Source organism: Aricia agestis, chromosome 6 (genome assembly GCF_905147365.1).
Source record: "Aricia agestis chromosome 6, ilAriAges1.1, whole genome shotgun sequence".
Lineage (NCBI taxonomy): Eukaryota > Metazoa > Arthropoda > Insecta > Lepidoptera > Lycaenidae > Aricia > Aricia agestis.
The window spans coordinates 12,647,980-12,670,270 of NC_056411.1; the positions used below are offsets into that span (position 1 = coordinate 12,647,980).

The 22,291-nt window shown below is 34.8% G+C and overlaps 1 protein-coding gene across 1 annotated transcript in view; it reads right to left on the reverse strand.

Moving 5' to 3' along the window:
- The window catches only part of LOC121727785, a 126,129-nt gene extending 103,838 nt beyond the window's left edge, over positions 1-22,291 (reverse strand). Inside the window, exon 1 of the mRNA XM_042115778.1 lies at positions 21,993-22,291. The gene's annotated coding sequence lies outside the window, so the exon portion shown is untranslated. The remainder of the gene's footprint in view (positions 1-21,992) is intronic.

A 22,291-nucleotide genomic window follows, 5' to 3' on the forward strand; every position in this document is an offset into this window, starting at 1 on the left:
GAAGAGGTCAGACAGATAGAACGACAGACAGACACACTTTCGTATTTATAATTTATAATAAGTATATTTAAATACTTTAAGTAAGTATAGATTTTAAAACTTGGGACATAAAAGTAATACCTAGCCAGTTTTGTTTGAAATTTTGAAGTTATGTACCTACCTACAGCTATGATATTATTACTTATACAAGTTACTTACCTAATTATATTATATACTTACTCATTACAATATTATTAAAAAAAACATTATTGACCTACAGTGTGTATCAGTAAGTACTTATAGTTTTCGTAAAAACGTAAATAATTAATGTTTTAAAAATAATTAAGTATATTCATAAATTCAACGTACCTACTTTACATATTTTTACCGTTCTACATAATAACAGTCCGAAGATAATTTGAGATGAGGATGGTATCCACTCAGTGGGATGAACTTGGACATACCTTTAGGTACAGTATAAAAGCATAGTGCAACAATTCAATACTTAATTATGAAGTTTAATAGTGGTAGTGCCAAGCTGCTACCTACAGTCAAAATGGACAGCGGTAACCGGGGAAATACTACTCTCATAAAAATAGTGTTAAATGACAGCTTCAGCTGTTGTGTTTTGTATGTTAAGTGAGAGCTGAACACAAAATTTCCTCTTGGTCTGCAGGACACCATAATCCCTTTGTTTTTAGATCTCACTCTTTAAGCTCGGCAAGGCATTCATAATAATTTTTGTAGACTACGGAGCTGCTCAAGCATTTCCTTACCTATAATCATATTATGCTGTTTTGTGCTTGTATGCTACGTTTGTAGATTACAAAAGGTTCGGGTGCAGGCATTAAGATATAAGTACTACATACACAGGTAATAAAACAACACTTTTTTTAAGAAAAACTTTATAATAATTTATAACTTAATAATTATTCTTATTACAATTATATTTATCTAAGATAGGGGCAGGGGCAGGAGTACCCTCATGGCGAGCACAGCTTAGGTACCAAATGATGCTCATAAACATGTGAGCAGCATCCCACTGTTCTTAAGCCTACAATGCAGTAACAGCAATAGCTTTTGATAGCGACCTGACCATTCATGTTTCTTTCTGTTACAATAAATACAAAATAAGTTTTTCCTTCTGGAAAAACTTATTTTGTTGGCAGTTAAATGGCAGGACTTTTTTTAGCTTAAAGCACAACAACACAACACAGGCACAGGCAACTCGAGGCACAACATTTTGCTCAGGATTCATGCATTCTTGAAAAACGCAATGTCCTGGTGTTTCAGCTGCTCTTCTTATATTGAACAACACTATATTTTGTTGGGATCTTTCATCAGCTTCTGGAATATCTGACCTTATGTCTCGAGCTTGGTTCCAACAAACTCCAGAAACTTCATTCATAGATGACATCTGTAAATAAATCATTTGATGAGATGGACAGATATCAAAACAACAATAGTAAAAAACAAATTAAACACTGACATACGTTAATTTGATTATTAGATTAGAGTTTAAACTATATACCTCTTGCTGCTCCAGGAAACGAGTAATGTTTTCAGGATTCCACTCTAAGTCTGAAGTTGTGGTGTCCAGACTGGCCACATACAGTACACATTAAAGCTGATTCCATATATTCAGGTTGAAAGTCCTCAATTACTTGGACTATTCTGGTTCTTCATCTTGAGACCAAAGCTAAAATAAAAATATAATTAGAGAAAAGCTTGCCATGAATCCGGTATTACGCTGAGGAAATAAATTACTTTATTTCCTACTGCAATAATGAATTAAGAAACACTAGTGATGGTACTACATATAAATTTATTTTAATACCTTACTGGTCTCCACAACACAGGGAATCCTAGTATGGAGATCAGTGATTGTGTAAGAATATCCTGTAAAATTTTTATGTGAAAATAAAGATTTGTTTGGTTGTTTGTTTACCTCTCGTGCTTGAATCCAAGAAGATACTATAGAAGCCACTCTTTGTTGTTCTTCATTTGTCCCTTCAATTAAAATTCTGCATCGATTTGCTATTACTATGGATAATCCACATGATACAACACAAATATTATGATGGCCAACCGCTGCTGCTGCTGGACATATTTTCAGTAGATGCATGATACGCAAGTGGCCAGCATGCATGGCAAATATGATCAGTAGGTGTAATCTGGAAATAATGATTGTGATTAGAAGTATTGTTAATTATTCCCTACTTTTTCCTTAATAATAGGTACTTTGCTAGATTAGTTTCATGGTTTAAAATGAAAGGAAAACATTTCAACACTTAAAATTTAATAAAAAGTTCATGGTTAGGCTAACACGTAAAATATATTATTTGAAGTAAACTACTTACATAATATCCAAGATACTTATATCCACAGTCGATTAATATTCACAAGATCTTTACTCTCGTCGCATAAAGCAGGCCTTCTCAGTGAATGATATTCTATGTTAGTATTTTAGAAACTCATTGTTCTCAGTTCTCAATTTGAAAACAACAGAAAATAACTGACAATCACAAGTCACAACTCACAACTGCTACCCAAACAAATTAATAGGTACATGCTGCTACCGTTGATTGTGTTGGATGTTGATTATTGGTTTCATACAAAGAGAATAATATTATAATAATTACTACCGCGGGTTTCATAATATTTGGTTCAAGTTGAGATTATTGGATTATTGAGATTTGAGATTTTCTAATGATTTTCATCTGTCTTCTTCTTCTTCTTTATAAATGGCCTCATTAACTGATTGCCATGACAAGAAAAAATATCGATGGAAAAAATTAGAACAAAATATACATTTATAATATGTACAATGTAATGTGTTTTTATGTAATATATTCTTTTCATTATGAGATATAAGTAAATAAGAGTTTAATAATAATTCATAATAAACGTTTCTATAATAACTTTAGTATTTATTAAGTATTTTACTTATGGCAACATTAAAAAAATATAACTTAAAATGATAGGTCTATCTGTGTCTATCTGTGTGAATCTGATAGCAAAAAGTGAGAAAGTAAATTGAGTATTGACTCCAGCAATACCGGGGTAATTGGAATAAAACATTTTGATCCTTTTTTTTCTTATAGCGCCTGATTCTGTGTGTGAAACATGCAAATATAAAAAACTATCTAATGATCAAGGATATTTTTTGATAATCTGCTGCTAAAAATCGCCATCAGATTCTGATAGATCTACATTATAAATAACTATTTAGATAAGTTTATCAAAATAGATTATATTTCTGAGTTAATATGTAATATTTGTGATTATTTTACGAAATGGGAAGTCCTATTGTGAACTGTCAATCCAGGATACACCGACGTTAAACTAGGGTCTAGGACTTATCATTATGAAAAAAAAAAAGTAATTCCATGTATTTAAATTACAAGTAATCTGATTAAATTGTAATTAGAATAAAATTTATTCCAATTACATTCGAATCAACTACTGGTTAATTTCAGGTGCACAATTACTTCATCAATCTGATTATTTTGTAATCAGATTAACAACTACAATGTATTTGTAATTGTGTAATCGTTAATCTAATTACTTTTTGCCCAACTCTGCCAGGGAGGAAACAGGGGACAACGTTTGTATGGAAAAAATAGCGGTGTGGAATCCTTTTAATAGTAATTATTGAAAATAGACGCCAAGAAGTAAAGTTTTAAGGGCCTACGCGGTAGTCTAGATATCGCTCTTTCTGACATCCCGTCATATCACTCTCTAGGTCACTTTGGTTTAGCAAAAACCAAAGCATTAAGTGTCCGGGTGCCATCGCAATTTTCATACAAACGTAATACCTAGATCATTTCCCATATGAGAATATTTACTATAATTGATTTATTATTCAGCTTAAGATAGTAATTAAAGGTACAAAGATTCACTGCAAAATATTTACATACTAAGTAATATGAACATTTACAATTTAGTATGTAAATATTGTAATCGTTCACATTTTTGGTATGTTAATATTTTGCAGCGAGTATTTGTACAGGAACCTAGGTAATTACTATCTTAAGCTGAATAATAACTCAAATATGGTAAATATTATTGTATGGGAAATTATATTGGTATTACGTTTGTACGAGAACTGCGATGGCACCCGGACTCTTAATTTATCATCTTTGATTGCGTTACTTGATAGGGTAAATAAGATACGGTATAAAAAAAAAAAAATCTATGCTATCCACATCCATACTATTATAAATGCGAAAGTGTGTTACCTACCTCCCGCTTAAGCCCTGAACAGATTTTTATTAAATTTGGTATAAAGACAGGTTGAGTCCCGGGAAAGGACATAATTTATACTTTGTATCCCAAAACTTTACGGTTCCAGGGCTATAATATACGAGTTTCCTATAACTAAATTCTGCCAAAAAAACTGCTTCTCCGTCACTCGCGTACAAAAATATTCTAATAATATCTGTTTCTACGTACACCACAAGTAAGCCGGAACCAACATTTTGATGCTTGTATGAAGATCGCTACAGATTAATCTTCACTTAGTTAACATACAAGAAGCAAAACATTAGTATATACTCGTACTTGGTTTATGCATCTGCTTATTATCAAATAGTATAGAAATAAATTTAAACCGAGTTTAAAATTCGCTATTTCAAAAGCTATCAATCTTAATTTGATGACACTTGCGGTATCCACTAAGTTGAATATACCTAGTACAACAAAAAATAATTACTTAAATCGAACTTGAAGTTCCGGAAATATGCGAACACAAACATAAATATCCACAGTCGAACAAATAACCTCCTTTTTGGAAGACGGTTAAAAACATAGACACATACATACACTTTTGAAACATCAAAACTTTTGAAAATATTATATACATTCGGGTTAAATTACTCCTTTTCTTTGAAGTCGGTAAAAAAATATCTTGTACCGAGTACGGAGATTAATAGAATTTTATGAGTGATTTTCTCCGTAAAGTTTGTGTGAGCATCAAATTTGCATACAAATGCGAGGAAAGATATAAAAACTTACCGAAAATTTGAAAACGACACTTTACGATCAAATGGATTATATGTTTAAATATATTCTACATAAAATCGGTCCCGTCTTACCATTTAAGTTGAGCTATAAATTTCCGATTCCATGTGACGACGAGGTAGGTATAAATTTGTTTGACAAAAGTTTAGTTTGTTACATAATAATGAATTTTTATAAGATAGTAAAAAAAGTTGTAAAATGCATCAGACTTGAAGTCACCAGTAATTATTAAAGGTAGACGCCAAGAAGTATAGTTTTAAGGACCAATGCGACGTAGTCTAGATAAATATCGCTTTAAAGCGCTCCCTAGACGGTAATTCGGCATGACATGCGTTACGTGCTGTCATGCACGCATGATCGTTTATTGTGTTGATTGATGCGAATGACATGCAAACTACGTGCTGTACATTGATTGACAAGTTATTTAATTTTTCGTCCTGCAATAATATGTGCATGACATGCACGCATGATCGTTTCGCGATCAGCATGTCATGCAACAATTAATACTGTCACGTAAATGCATGTCATGCTGAATTTCGTCTAGGAAGCGCATATCACAACGTTTATATTAACTCATTTAAATACATCGCATCTTCTTGTAACGTTTTAATGTGATCTTAACAAAAGACTTCATAACATTATAAATTATAATAGGTACGTCGACTAAACTCAAACCATAAATGCTCTATAACAGAGTTTCTTGACTCTACCTTGCGACTGGGCAGAAAACTATGTGCAATTTTTTTTTTTGTAAAGCTGTAAGTAAGTATTCCAGAAACAAAACTTAAAATGATTTGGCTAGCTTGCTTCGTGCAACGATGTAAGATTACTTGTAATCAATAACGTGCAACATCGTTGGTTACTTTTGGTTTAAGTACTCGTATTTGTGTATCAACCCACATTTTTTTTGTTGAGTTATGAATGCAGTCTTGTTTCAAATTATCAGCTAAAGAACACGACTGCATTCATAACTTAATAAGTACATAATTTTTTGTTCGATGAAACACAAATGCACAGCGTCCATCTTATGCATTGGGAAACTATCAATCATCATCAAATAATTCCTATGACACTAAAATGAGCACATTGTGATAAAGATATTAATTAGTACGCTATCAACGCCTTAAATTCCATACCCGTGTCCCGCCTACTGCCGCACAACAATACCTCGCAGGCGGTGTGGCCCACGCCTTATGTTAGTGTGGCCATGTCATAATCGCTTTTCTCATTCATCGGGACTGTAATAGCTTATAAGCCAATCTAGTGTATGAAGCACCGTATTGTTAGTATTAGTGGTATATTAAAAAATTATATCTTAAAAAATTTATACTAATAAAAATTAATTAGCTCCTAGTTATAAATTAAAACTATGTATCAAATACGAAGCTAAAAGATGCTTAAGCTTTGATTCAGAACTAACTCTTCGCCGTGGGCAAAAATAATACTATACTTTTTCATGAGAAATGTTTGGCCAACGTGGCCATGCCAAAATTGATCAACATTCGTTCTGTAATTTATGCATAAATAAAATGTAACCAATATAAAATATAGGTAGGTACCCACAAACTTTTCTTCACTTTAGGCAAAAGTTGGTAACTTTTTTTTATGAAATAAGGGGGCAAACGAGCAAACGGGTCGCCTGATGGAAAGCAACTACCGTCGCCCATGGACACTCGCAACCTCGCTCTTTTCTTGTCGGTTTGCAGGTCGTATAGGTCCGGAAATACTGCTGGTGACAGTTTGTTCCATAGTTAGTAAGTAACTATGGAATGATAGCAGATTAAACAATAAATTTTACATCTATTCGTCTCCCGTAGGTAAATTTAAAGATGTAACCGTCTGTTTCCCAAACAATATCCGATAATAAATAATACCAAAATAGTTGTAGTGTAGGTGATCCCACGCTATGCTCATTCATGTTATAATGTTAAACTGTATGTAAGTCTCCGATACTACGGATTTATGCAACAATGATAAAATTTCGTTCCTCGTTCCGTTTTTTATACTGATTAGGCTATTGGGCTCATGTTATATTCTATACTAATATTATTCATGCGAAAGTGTGTTTGTCTGTAACCTCTTCACGCCCAAACCGCTGAACAGATTTTGCTAAAAGGTAGGTAAGGGGAAACTTTGAGTCCCGGGAAAGTTCATAGGAAGCTTTTTATCCCGGAAAATGTATGGTTCCTGCTTGATAAATGAGTTGCGGGCGCGTAGTTGAGAAACTAGATGTAGTTTAATTATAAAATTATACTTTACATTATACTACTTTTTTCGCAAAAAAACTAATTTCGTTTACTATTTTTATTAACATTACTATACGAAATTTCTCATCTCTCGCATTATATAGCGGCAACATGTAGTTCCGCCTCAACTGTGAGAATCACTGACTCCGATATCACATTATAATAGTTTCGAAGTAAGAGATCAACCAACCTGTGCCATCCGAGTTTAAATCCTAATTTGTGTACAATATTCATTGCCTGATTCAAGATGTAAGTTTTTGGGATATCAATAAACGTTATTATTATTATATAGTTCCAAAATCTCCCTTTTTATCGCCTGAACCTCTGCTCAGTATCAGACGCATCGGCGGCACCATGGATTTTTATTCGTGTTATCCATCAATCTATACAAGATAACCATGGTGCTAGTTTCACCGTGATGAATGGGCCCTCGCCCACAGGGCTGCCACCTCCGCGTGGGCGTATATTAATGTACTTATACCACTTTATGACAGTTCGTGCGTAATTTATACGGAATCCATTGACAGTTTCAATTAATGATCCTCATTTGTAAATGTTTCGGGGAATTATAGGTGTCGATTGTGTCCGAGGTAATAAGTAGCCGCAATCGAATCGGCTTTTGCAATTAAGTAATCGTTGTGGGCCCTACGCCAAAATTCGTTTATTCAGTACACTTTTCCGGGATAAAAAGTACCCTAAGTCCTTTCTCGGGACTCGAAGTATCCCCATACCCAGAAAAATGTACGGTTTATTTTTCCGGGATAAAAAGAATCCTTGTCCTTTCTCGGTATGGATCTGTTTTGCATAATGCCCGAAATAATACTGCATGATCGACCTATCGTGGGAACTCTGCTCTGTTAACGAACCGTCATAAAACCTAATATTTGTAAACATTTACAAAAATACTGCTTATACAGTGTGTTAGTGTAAACACCGTTATCCTTGAAACCATCAAATGAGCCCGTCAAAATGAGCATTTTTTTCTATGAGAACTATGCTGCAACTCAAAAAAAAATGCCGTCTTGATACCCATACGGATGCCTGGATCGGCAATTTGTATGGGTATGAAGACGGATTTTTTTGAGTTCCCAGCATTGTTCTCATAGAAAAAGTTGTTCATTTTGACGGGCTCATATTTTGATGGTTTCAAGGAGAACGGTGTTTACACTAACATCTTGTATACGTCAGTCGTCGACAAAACAATATAATAATACTAGAGATCCCCCAATGGTCGGAATTCGACCTTCGTTTCAATGACATTAGGACTACTACGGCTATATTTTGTAAAAAAATATTAACTTTATCAATTTTTTTTCAATTCTTGTCTCTGGGACTTAGTTGATCTCAGACTGGCCGTTTAGGCATTGTCTAATAGTATCTAAAATTAAATTAAAAAAAATCCATTTTCAATTTGTCAACTTGTTGTCAACAGACTTGAACCATAAATAAAAGAGTATAATTCGTATGTATAGGCTTGTCACTCAAAAATCTGTCATTTTTCCTAGTAGTAGTGTCGTAGTGTGTGTAACGTCTTATTTGTTAAATATATAGATGATAAAAGCATAATTTTAAAATAATATTAGCTCGATGCACTCCTTCACCATATAAACTATAACTGTGCGAAATTTCATGCCCCTACGTTTCCCCATTTTTCGTAAAAAGGGTTACAAAGTTTTTCTCTCACGTATTAATATATAGATAATTAGTTGACACTTCAAAAGGAGCGCGTTAAAGTCTTTTTCTAATATTAATTAACTTGCCACGACACTTTCACTTTAAAAAGTAAAAAGTCCGAAAAAAAAAAAACGCTGCACAGCACAGCCCTGAATAAAATTAATATGTGTGAATTAGCCTCTTTATCGCCGCAACGGCATTTGGGTTAAACATCTACTGTGAACCCTGAATGCGCCTACGAGGTTCCTGCAAGTAACCTTAAACCTTATTTTTTGCAAATAGGGTTCAATTTCAAAATACCTATTTTATAATTCATGTTTTATTATAATTAGTAGCTAATGCCTTTGAAATAAGTTAATCAGCCTTATTTCATGCAAAATATAACTTTACTCAATTGCGTGAAACGTTTCCCGAGATTAATTGAAATTTCGAGAAATTGAAACCATTTAGTACTTATATTCTTTTTTTTTATGAAATAAAGGGGACAAACAAGCAAACGGGTTACCTGATGGAAAGCAACTTCCGTCGCCCACACTCGCAGCATCAGAAGAGCTGCAGGTGCGTTGCCGGCCTTTTAAGAGGCAAAAGGGTAATAGAGGAGGGTAGGGAAGGGAATAGGGCAGGGTAGGGAAGGAAATATGGGAGGGTAGGGAAGGGAAAAGGGTAGGGGATTGGGCCTCCGGTAAACTCACACACTCGGCGAAACACAGCGCAAGCGCTGTTTGACGCCGGTTTTCTGTGAGAACAAGGTATTTCTCCGGTCGAGCCATGCCGAAGCATGGCTCTCCCACGTCAATTCATTGCTACTTACTTACTTATTATAGCAATAAAAGCTTCATACTTTAAACCGGCGTGATTTGTAGACACTAACGGCCTCACTTACAGAGATTTTGCGAACATAACTTTTATTTGAGTAATGGAGATTTTCACATAAAATTCATAAATAATTTTTTCCGTTAAACCTTCAATTAAATTTAAGTTAGGTAATCACTCTATCTCTCTCGGTCGACCGTTAAAGACCTTCTTAAGATCTCATTTTGTACAAAGCAAAGTACCAAATTTTTAAGTTTCATACGAATCATTTTCACATCAGAGCGACTGAGGGTATATCGCTTTCTCCACAATGGCCATTTCCGGTTCGGGAGGGTTAGGCTTATCCCTTAATAACAAAACGCCAGATGGGCAAGGGACACATTATTATTTATTTATAAATAAACATGGCGTGTTATTGCAACAAAATACATTTTTCGAACGAACATAATTTATATGGTAATAAAATGCGTGCATGCGTTTTAAACTTGACATAGTTGACATGATAAAAATTAACTCATCTCTTGCCATTTAGCCGAAACTTTTTCGTTTTTGCTTCGTTATAGAATCGCCGATCAAAATGTATGGAATTGACATAAGACGAGTCGAACGTCAACGTCATATTATCGAACGCTTATGTCAATTCCATACATTATCATCGGCGATTCTAAAACGAAGCGAAAACGAAAAGATTTTGGCTCACCCCCCTTGTCACTGAATAGGTAAAAATTTTGCCATTGGTCTATAGATATAAAAGTGTCTTTCTATCGAGCTAAAATATTAAGCTATGTTGTTTCTACAGCTATGTTTTATTGTACATTTTATAAGATCGTACAGCATATTTTTGGTTTTGTATTTTATCTGTCACGTTAACCTTTTACCAAAATGTAGAGTATCTAGTCACTCAACTAGATAGAGCATACCCTCATTTGCAAAGTCGGTTAAAACGGACTTAACTGTTAGTATTGACACGCTGTAGGTTCCAGTAAGTGCCCGTTACTTCTCCGTTCTCACAGCACATTTTATAGTCTCGTTAACTTGATAGTTCCGTACACTCAGGACAAAATATAACCTCTTTAATGCAACTAGTTTAGTTTTTTTATATAGAAATAGGCGTTATATAAGGTACGAGCTTTTGCGCGCATTAAGAAGTATTATTATATACAAACTTTCATCCCCTATTTGAACCCCTTGGGGTTGGAATTTAACAAAATCCTTTCTTAGCGGATGCCTACGTCATAACATCTACCTGCATGCTAAATTTCAGCCCGATCGGTCCAGTGGTTTGGGCTGTGCGTTGATAGATCACTATGTCAATCAGTCAGTCACCTTTGAGTTTTATATATATAGATTAGATAATGCCCGCATCAGGTTTGCGCCAAAATTCGTTTATCGCACGGATATAAAATATATCCTATGTCCTTTCACGGGACTAAACTTACATCAACTTTAAGTTCACACTTTCGCATTTATTATAATATTAGTATGAAATAACCTGCAAGGATAGAAAAAAATTAAGAAGAGAAGCTTTTAATGACACAGAACAAATTATGTAAGTTTAGTGACATCAACACTAGTTACGTAAAGTGTTTCGATAAATATTATATTATTAGGCACAGATTTTGATAAGTTAATCTAGTAGGGCTTTTAAATTGCTAGACAATAACAATGAAAACCGCTATCGAATAGATAAACTGCTGTCGAGAAACGAAGCATAAAAAATTTAAAAAATTATTTCTCACTTGACACTAGACCGCTATCAAAAACGACTGCAAACAATACGACACCTTCCCATCGATATGGTGATAACTAACGGTTCTATTTTCTATTTATTTACCTTTCACAGTATAAAGAAAACATATTACTCAATAGGTTTAGTAGTATTGTGTAGGACGGAACGACCGGAAACGCCCTACTCGATTTCTCAGGGACAGAATTTGACAAACGGCTGTAAATCGAGTGAATCCGTTGCATTTTAGGCGTGCCGAGGTGTTAAGCTGGCCGCATACACACGGTTTCCGTATTCGATTTTCTATTGTGGAATTAAAATTTTAATTCCGTGAAACTAGCGCAAACGTTCATTTTTAGGGTTCCGTACCCAAAGGGTAAAAACGGGACCCTTTTACTGAGACTTCGATGTCTGTCCGTCTGTCCGTCTGTCCGTCTGTCCGTCTGTCTGTCTGTCTGTCTGTCTGTCTGTCTGACTGTCTCCAGGCTGTATCTCAAGAACTGCTATAGCTAGACTTCTGAAATTTTCACAGAATATGTATTTCTGTTGCCGCTACAACAACAAATACTAAATACCCATACAACAAACGTGATAATTTTGGCTTTTTTTGCTCGATATCAATAATGGCCAGTGGCAACAGGTAGGTACATGAAATTTTCACAAAGTTCTTAATTGTATATATATATATATATATATATATATATATATATATATATATATATATATATATATATATATATATACTGGTTTAATAATATTATATTAAAATAAAATCAAAATTTAAGGGGGGGTTTTATACAAAACACACAATTTTTGGCCTTATTTTAAATGTACGGAACCTTTCGTGCGCGAGTCCGACTCGCACTTGGGCGATTATTCTTCACTCGCGAACCGATTTCATGCATTCGGATTTCCAAATACGGAAAACGAATTCGGAAATCGAATACGGAAAACGTCTGTATGCGGCCAGCCAGCCTTTAATGATACTAGCAAAAGTTTTTCATTTACTATAAAATTTATAGCGGGTTTATATTAGTATATTATATGCAATTCAGTACATTCCAGTGCATTCCAGCACTCGTTGCGCTGGATTGAATTACTGGATTGGAATAATGTAATTTGAGGGCTAAAACTTATAAGTAATTTATGACGGATAAATTATATTTCAATAAATATGAGAACTGCACCAATTTCATGTGTATCATTATTGATGTAAATTACTAGTTGACATAATTATTTCATTGCAATTAATGTTAATCATTAGATTTTATTAATATTTAGTTTCGTAATATCAAGGAAGATGCCTTGATATTACGAAACGCAAAATTTAATATAACGAAAAGTTTCCTGCAAATCGTGAAAATTCTATTTACTTATTTCCTAGGAATGCTAATTTATATCTAGACGTCAGATTGTGGAACGCGGTCCGAATCTATCTGGAGTCTGGACCATTTCCAAAATTCATTGAAAACACAAGAAAGTAGCGGAGATAACGAAGTTCAGACAATCGAGTTCTGACGCCGAAACAGAAACCGAGCAACTGCAAAATATTCTATTTTTGGTTTAAATTTTATTTTTATTCCAGCATTTTTATCGGGACGCGATGTAAAATATTTCATGTTGATACAATAGCGACTTTTTCTTAAATTGGATTAATATATAATTCGAGTTACTTTTTCGGACATCTAAACAATATCCCCCTTACTAATAAACGTTGTATATAAGCTTTGAATAGTTATACAGTGTTTGGTTCCTGTCACAAAAGTGATATTTTTAATTGAATTGAAGAAGACAAAACACTATATAACTATTCAAAGATTATACAGCGTTTATTAGTAAGGGGGTGTGGGTATAGGCGGTATAGCAAATAAGGTATAAAAAATTAACTACCGATAGGTACTTTCATTACATGACAGCTTACATAAAGACGACAAAATTATTGTCGTCCTCAAAGCAATAATTACATACGTGAAATATAATTTTTAATGGGTGACTCTCTTCTCAACACAATTACACATCTTATACTTATAAAATTACATGTCCTGACTGACCGACTGACTGATTCATCGTCGCTGAGCAAAAACTGTAAAAGTTACAGCCACGAAATTTGATGAGTAGGGTTGTTTTATTAAGTAGACACCCATTAAGGAAGGAATTTTGAAAATTTTACCCCGAAGGGGGTGAAATAAGGGTTGAAAGTTTTAATGAAAGTCCGTCATTTCTTGAGTTAGAAACATAAAACTTTATTTTTCGGTTACTGATTAAAAATTAATGGATACGTATTTAAGCGTTTTTGGAAATTCTACCCCCAAGGGGGTGAAATTGGGATTGAAAGTTTGAATGAAACTCCGTTATTTCTTGAGTTAGAAACATGAAATTTTATGTTTGGGTTACTGATTAAAAATGATTGGATACGTGTTTAAGCGTTTCTGAAAATTCTACCCCCAAGGGGGTGAAATAGGGGTTGAAACTTTAAATGAAAGTCCGTCATTTCTTAAGTTGGAAACATGAAATTTTATTTTTGGACTGCTGATTAAAAATGAATGGCTAGGTATTTCAGCGTTTTTAGAAATTCTACCCCCAAGGGGGTGAAATTGGAGTTGAAAGTTTGAATGAAAGTCCGTCATTTCTTGAGTTAGAAACATGAAACTTTATTTTTGTGCTACTGATTATAAATGAACGGATACGTATTTAAGTGTTTCTGGTAATTCTACCCACAAGGGGGTGAAATTGGGGTAGAAAGTTTAAATGAAAGTCCGTCATTTCTTGAGTTAGAAACATGAAAGTTTATTGACGTTTGCTTAAATACCTGCCGTTTTTACCCTTTGTAGTAAGGAACCACAAAAACAAAAAGGAGAAAACTATCCATCTTTGTTATTATCTATACAGTAACGAAATGGTATCGTGGCGTTTTCTCCTTCGTAGGAACAAAGTAAGTCATCCATACATATAATAAAATCGTAGGAAACTCAATTCTGTACATTGAATATCTTTGAAAAATAATACTTGGGACGTGATCTACTATGCTGACGCGGACGAAGTCGCGGGCACCAGCTAGTCTATAATATCTATACATATTATAAAACAAAGTCGCTTTTTTTCCCTCATGTCTCTTTGTTCCCTTTAATCTTTAAAACTACGCAACGGATTTTAGTGATTATTTCAGTGTTAGATAGCCCATTTATCGAGGAAGGCTATAGGCTACATTTTATCACGCTAAGACTAATAGGAGCGAAGAAATAGAGGAAAATGTGGAAGAAACGGGGAAAATTATTTGAAAGAGCTAACTTGAACGCGCTAATCTCAGGAACTACTGGTCCGATTTGAAAAATTATTTTAGTGTTAGATAGTTCATTTATTGATGAAGGCTATAGGCTATATTTTATCATGCTAAGACTAATAATAATAATATAATTTCCCCTTTTTTAAAGTGGTTTAAAAAAGGGGAAATTATTTGAAGGGGCTTATCTCGCGAACTACTGGAGCAATTTTTATGTCATTTGGCACAGATAAGAAGTAGACCACGTGAAGGATCATATTATGGCTATTGATGTTAATCATTTTTTCAGTGGCTATATATTTTATACTTGTGCGACGCCGGGGCGGGTCGCTAGTTTATTATATTTCTGCCTAAACGTCTATTATTTTATCGCCACAAATTATCTGTATTTAATTTTAACACGTTACAAGTCATTTGCAGGCTCGATTTCATTTATCGGCTTAGGTTTGTTCATTTTGTACGGGCCTTTTTTATCTGGTCAAAGTTGGACGAAAGTTTTAAGGGCGAATTTCGCTCTCCATTAGAAGTTATCTGGAATCTGGGTAAACCCTCTCATCACTCAATCATTAGACAATGGTATCTTCACTTATTGACGTGGAAAATGTTACAGACAGCCGCCTTTGTTTCTACAACTTTCCTGGTTACGGAATTGTCGAAGAATGATAAGTTTATCATTAATTTAAGTGTGTTAATTTAATCTTTATTACATCCGCATCCAATGTTTACTAGATATCCATATTAGTTAATAATATGAATGCGAAAAAAGAATAAATATGCGAAAGTGTGTCCGTCTGTCTGTCTGTTACCGCTTCACACCCAAACCACCGAACTGAATTTGCTGAAATTTGGTATGGAGATACTTTGAGTCCCGAAAAGGACATTGAATACTTTTTATTCCGGAAAATGTGCGGTTTCCCGTGATAATTGTACTTTGTCATCTAATATATTATAAACGAGCTTTTGCCCGCGGCTTCGCTCGCGTTAAGAAGTATTATTATATACAAATTTTCATCCCCTATTTTAACCCCTTGGAGGTAGAATTGATCAAAATCCTTTCTTAGCGGATGCCTTCGTTATATCATCTACCTGCATGCCAAATTTCAGCCCGATCGGTCCAGTGGTTTGGGCTGTGCATTGATAGATCACCATGTCAGTCAGTCACCTTTGAGTTTTATATATATAGATAGATATAGATAGAAGATGTATATCTAATTTTTACCAAAAAACTAACATCAAATCCCGCTGTTTCGCAAAAAACTAACATCAAAATCAACTATTACATGAGTAGATGTATAGACAATGTGTCGTTTTAACTAAACCACGTCAGAGCACAATCTCTCCTCTGATGATACAAGTATCAATTTACGACCTAACTGATCTAAGTATGTGGGAGGCTTAGTAGGTGAAGCTTTCACAACATTTTGAGTACTAGGCTAACAGGCAGAGAGGTGTTAGCATCGTCGATTACGCGTTGTTAATATGAAAGCCAGTTGATATAAAATGCACCTGCAGTTATATTAGAGGTTAGTGGGATTTATAACTGCAATATTTTCAAACTAGAGGCACCACCAGCCACCACCATACACCAGCAGACAGATAACAAAAAGTTAAACAATGCTTTTCTATTCTGATATAACGTGTGCAAATTGTCGGATTTTGTTCTTTTTTTTTTTTTGAACGGGCGAAGGCCCACCACACATTCCCACCACTGCAACTCCTGTGTCGCCAGGATCAACAGTGGTAACCAACCACGAAAACCTTTGGATATAATCTCAGGGATGCCCGAGGGACATGCTAAACTGTCTTGGGACCCGCAAGAAATTAATCAGAAGAATTAGGAGTAGGAGATATCCAATGCCTCTTAAATTCTTTGAAGTATATTGATCTTCTAAAAATGTTAGATTTCTAATATTCCCATTGCTTCCAATCTCAAGGCTGGTAAAGTGGTAACTAAGTGGAAATCTTTCGAGCCTACAGAGAAAGCCTCAGTTAACATCGATTACAAATCAATTAATGGACTCTCAATAGCAAGAGGTTTACACGGGCCGCATACACAAGATGACCGCTAGCAGTTCTATTGTGCTCAACGACTTGGAATAATTGAAGAAATGAGTGGAGAAGTGGGTAATTAACATTTTACAACATATGGACAATTACTAATTTTTCCCTTGTAATTTGAACAACCCTGTAGCTTACCTGCTTCACCATCTCGCTTTTTTACCTAGCTGTATGTAGAATCCACATGTTTTTAGAACGAAGTTCCTTATCGCGCGTTGCGAAAAGGGGCTAGAAGGAAAAAATAACAAGGACACTTTTCGACCGACACTTATTTAGTACCAGAGGGCGTTGATGTAGCGACGACGTCACTGGCGGGAAATCTAAAATTCTACCATTCCTCTATTGCTGGCTTTTTATCCGGGTGCCCGAATTATAAATCATTTTCTTGGTCCTAGAGCCTCCATTAAGACATAAAGCATAGTTTTTAAATTGTTAGTTACCCACTTCATTTACTCATGCCTTCAATTGAATTTTAATTACATTTACATAGTTAACACTCCTGCCGAGTCGTGGTAGACTCACACAATAGTAGAAGTACCATAGATTACTAATTACTGCGTTACAGATAAACCACATGCAAAATAGTGCTTCAACCGTAAGATTCGATGCACGCCGAGTACCACCATTTTGCAGGTGTTAGTAAAGAAAAAGGTTATTTTTTTCCTTAGTGATCGAAGTTTTTTTCTCAAGAAATTACCTGTGTAGAATTGCTAGATAGTAGATACTATTACATACTACATACTTCCATATCCATACTTATTTATTTAATACTCATATTATAAATGCGAAAGTGTATGTCTGTCTGTTACCACTTCACGGACAAACCACAGAACCGATTTTGCTGAAATTTGGCATGGAGATATTTTGATTCCCAGGAAAGGACTTAGGATATTAATACTTTTTATCTCGGAAAAATGTACGGTTCCTGCGCGATTAACAAATTTTCGCGCAGCGAAGTTGCGGGCATCATCTAGTATTTTATAATTTTGCAAAGATTTTTAAGGATTTTTTTAAAAACTTCCACGCGGACCTGTGCACTTCCTTTGGGATGGGATAAAAATGTTAAACTAACATATCTTATATATTTAAACGAGCAATTCTTGTATATATATAATTGGAATCTCGAAATCGGCTCCAACGACTTTCATGAAATTTAGTATATAGGGGGTTTTGGGGGCGATAAATCGATCTAGCTAGGAATCATATTTAGAAAATGTCATTGTATGCGTGTTTTATCGAATACCGAGCAAAGCTCGGTCAAATAGCTAGTATTTAGTAAAATGTCATTTCGTGAAGGGACTATGGACCGCCATCGCCAGCGCGGCGTAGAAGAGGAAGTAATATCTATGAATAGGAAGAAAATGTATCCCTGCTCTTTGTTTTGTTTTTACTACTCACTACTCTCGGAGTGCTACCCGTTGTTTTTATAGATAAATATGTAAGAAAACAGAATTCTAGGTTTTTGTAAGCTGTAGATTACCAGTATGTTTGATTCAGAACTACGATAAGCCTTAAAACAAAACCCATGTTGGTCAAACACGTTCTATGAGGCGCATGCGTCTATTGTATAACCTTAAATTAGCATATATTATGGAGTAGTTGGGTGGGTATAATAATTGGCCAAGTGCGAGTCGGTCTCGCGCACAAAAGGTTCCGTACCATTACAGAGCAAAATTAGGCCAAAATTGTGTTTTTTGTATGGCAGCCCCCTTAATTTTTTATTATATTTCAATATTATTATTAAATATTAAATTACACTACACCTACCTATAACTAAGGATTTTTTGAGAAATACAAGTTAATAAAGAATGGCAACAGGTAGGCTGTTGCCATTATTTATTTAGAACAAAAAAAGCAAAAAAAACACGTTTGCTGTATGGGAGCCCTCCCCCCTTAAATATTAATTAAGGCAACAGATATACACAATCTGTGAAAATTTCAACTCTCTAGCTATGACCGTTCTTCAGTTACAGCCTGGAGACAGAAAGACAGACAGACGGACAGACCGACAGACAACGAAGTCTTAGTAATAGGGTCCCGTTTTTACCCTTTGGATACGGAACCCTAAAAAGCATGTGGTAAAATTACTGGTTTAAATTGAAATAAGCAACATGGTACCGCCTACGACTATTTTGGAGAATTTATCGTCATATCCATCCATATCATCTATAAGGATTATCTTTGATTTTAACCGCTTTAAAAAATTATGGCTATTAGTTTTTGCTTACTACAAAGTAAGTAAATTAATAAAATTTTTACTGCTTTATCGAACAGTTGCCTCGATCTTGAAAATCTCCTATCTACTTTTGAGCGTCCGTAACAAGTAACAACTCAGCAAACCCCAAGGTAACCGTAATTTTACCCCGGTTTTCTGTGAGATCACGTTATTTTGTCAAACCGACTAATATATGCCAAAGAGTGGCTACCTAAAACTCCTACATTTAATGTGGCTTTATTTTTAGAGACAAGTGTCTACTTATCTATAAAGTTACATTGAGAACAAGAATTCGAAGTGCATCTATAATTTCAACTTTAAAAAGGTAGTATCTACTGCTATGGACGTCATGTAGAAGCTACACATTAAAATTTCAGCAGAGAGAGTCCCGAGTCTTAAATAATATTCAAATTCACGCGAAGGTCGTCCCCGGCTTTGTTCGATAAATAAATTCTGACTCCGCAAAAAGGAGGGAAAAGTCATCATAATATTTTCATCTCGGTATATAAAATTTTATGTATATGTATACCGTCAGCAAAATACGTACGAAAAATAATACAATCTCCATACAAATACTCACGTACGACCATCACAAACATGCATTATTTGAATAGAGCGTGGGTGAACAGACTCGGTAGGGCTGGCAACGTCTATTTCACATACCCGAAAAACTTTCGAAAACGTGTAACATTGTTGCAAGTAACCTAAGATATTGCATTTAAAAATTTTTGGACTTAGGAAATAATTAAATAGCACTATATGTAACATCACAATAAGATATATTTTTGGGAACTTGTTTTGACCTACAATAGAGTTTGGGACCAAGAGACAGCCCTAGCGCAGCAACGTTTCGTGTTTGAAGGTAGCTTAGCCAATAAAATTTATAAACTCCGCTATAGACAAATATCAATAGAGTCTATGGATTGTAAATTAACGTTTACACAGTGCTTGGAGTAAGCCTTTGTATTTACATGAATTAGGACCAATTATACGTGTAGATTGTTTGACATTTTACGGGAAGCACTATATTCACCAACGATGCAAATGTTGAGTGTCTCTGTCAAGATTTGTAATAGATGTTTTTCGAAAACAAAGACATGTTAATAAATCGTTCTTACCGCTATGATCATTCTGGGATTAAGAACATCTTAGGATGCTGTTTTAAATATTAGCAGATCATGCTTATAGCTTAAGTAACGTACTTATACTACCAGATTTACTACTACCAGAATCTGATGGCAAAAAGTGAGAAAATAAATTGATTCTAGCAATACCGGGGTAATTAGAATAAAACATTTTAATCCTTTTTTTCCCTTAAAGCGGCTGATTCTGTGTGTGAAACATGCAAATATATAAATTTATCCAATGATCAAGGATATTTTTTGAAAATCTGCCGTTAAAATTTGCCATCAGATTCTGGTACCATCATTATGTGTGGCTGGCAGCTGTTGCGGTGCTGTAAAATTGTACCTTAAGTGGCTGTTTCTTGTGTTTTCACGCTCTTGATATCGAACTGGCTAACATTGATATTGAGTAGGATCCTGAGAGTTTGTTAATACGAATCATGAGTTTATTAATACGAACCTGAGTACATCCGCAAAGTAAGTAAACCATTATTAAGATTGTAAACCATTGTAAACAAACAGTATTTTGTTGACTCAATTAATATCGTAGACTTACCAATCGATTTTCGACAGGAAGTCTCTACGGCAGATCCCCAGTGTAATTGATACTACTATACTAGTTTTATTTGAGATTTACACAATAGTAAAACAACACACTTAGAAGATTGCGATCCTTTAAACTCCTTAATATGTATGAGATAAAGTGTACGGAGGAGTAAAATGTCCGCTTTCATTCCTACCCGTTGTACATTACTACTACACTTGACAATATTATTTTTAACCGACTTCCAAAAGAATTGTAATATTTTATAACATAAGTGCAATTACTCATTTTTTCCCTTATATTTGATCAAATTTTGTATCTTACCTACTTCATATATCTGGCAATATATCTACAATAAATAAATTTATAAAAAGGTTTAATCAAAATAATTAACACCTCCATCGTGGGTATCGCAGACACAATAGATTTTCAATTGTTATGCGGTAGCCGCCTACCGCTTAGGGGTGGAACATTAAATTGTGTTCTTGTCAATAAATTTTCTCTTAACCTCAGCACATTTATAATAGTTAACCCACGCATTATTTTATTATCAATGAAACAATTTAGTAGCGTCTGAAAACGAAGCAGTATTAACTAAGGATGTCGAAATTCTATCCTATCTGATGTTGCGTTATAGCTACCTACACGTGCACTAACTACGATCTGGGACATGACTTTTATGTGTGTTAAAATAAGTATCAAATTAGCTTGTCAAGCAATCTTGTTACTACACTATTAAATTGTAACAAAAATAATTTGCATTAACTCGTTATTACCATCAAATTGATAAGTTTGTAGAGCCAAAAGTTCTAAGTACATAATACGATCTACTTATATTATAGTCATTTCGTCGAGGGCATTAGGTAGAGCAAGAACAATAAAATATGTAGAAATAATTTCTAGAATAAAAGTTTGCAGGTTTGTTCGGGTTAATTAGGTCAACAATAATATTATTGTTTGTATCATAATAAAATGTACTTTGTGAATTAGTGAGGCCAGTTTCTCCATGTAGATTGTAGAGTAATAAACAACGTTACTCCTACACGGCTTAAAAACGTTATCCATACATCTAAATCGTGCAATTAATTTCATCTCACGGACGAACTACCCTCAATTATCCCGCATCTAGCACCAACAACGTAGCTTTGTTCCATTTAGAGGGGGCGAGTCGCCAGGGAAATTACAAGCTCCAAATCCTCCCAATGAAGACGAGGGCTTTAAATAAAATACAAGAATATCGACAGGACACTATATCGAGTCGATGCAGCCGCGAAGTAGGCAGCGCAGCCCCGAGTACATCACTACTCTTACCTTTCTAGTCTAATGATCGCACATTGTCATCGAATGTCCACCCACCGAACCGTGCAGCACTCGGGTCACAACACTGCGCATGACGTCACATCCAATACTCCATTCATAAACTTCGATCACTAGTATGTCATTGACAGCACTCGCAAAAGTCAAATTCGAATTCGGAACACTATCACAGATTGCTTACGGCCGGAGATAGAACCGGGATTAGATGCGCCGGGGTCTTATCGTTTATTTTTAAATTAAATGGAGGTTTCGTTTTATAGTGGGTTGTAGTACCGCGCGTGTGTATCTCTCGC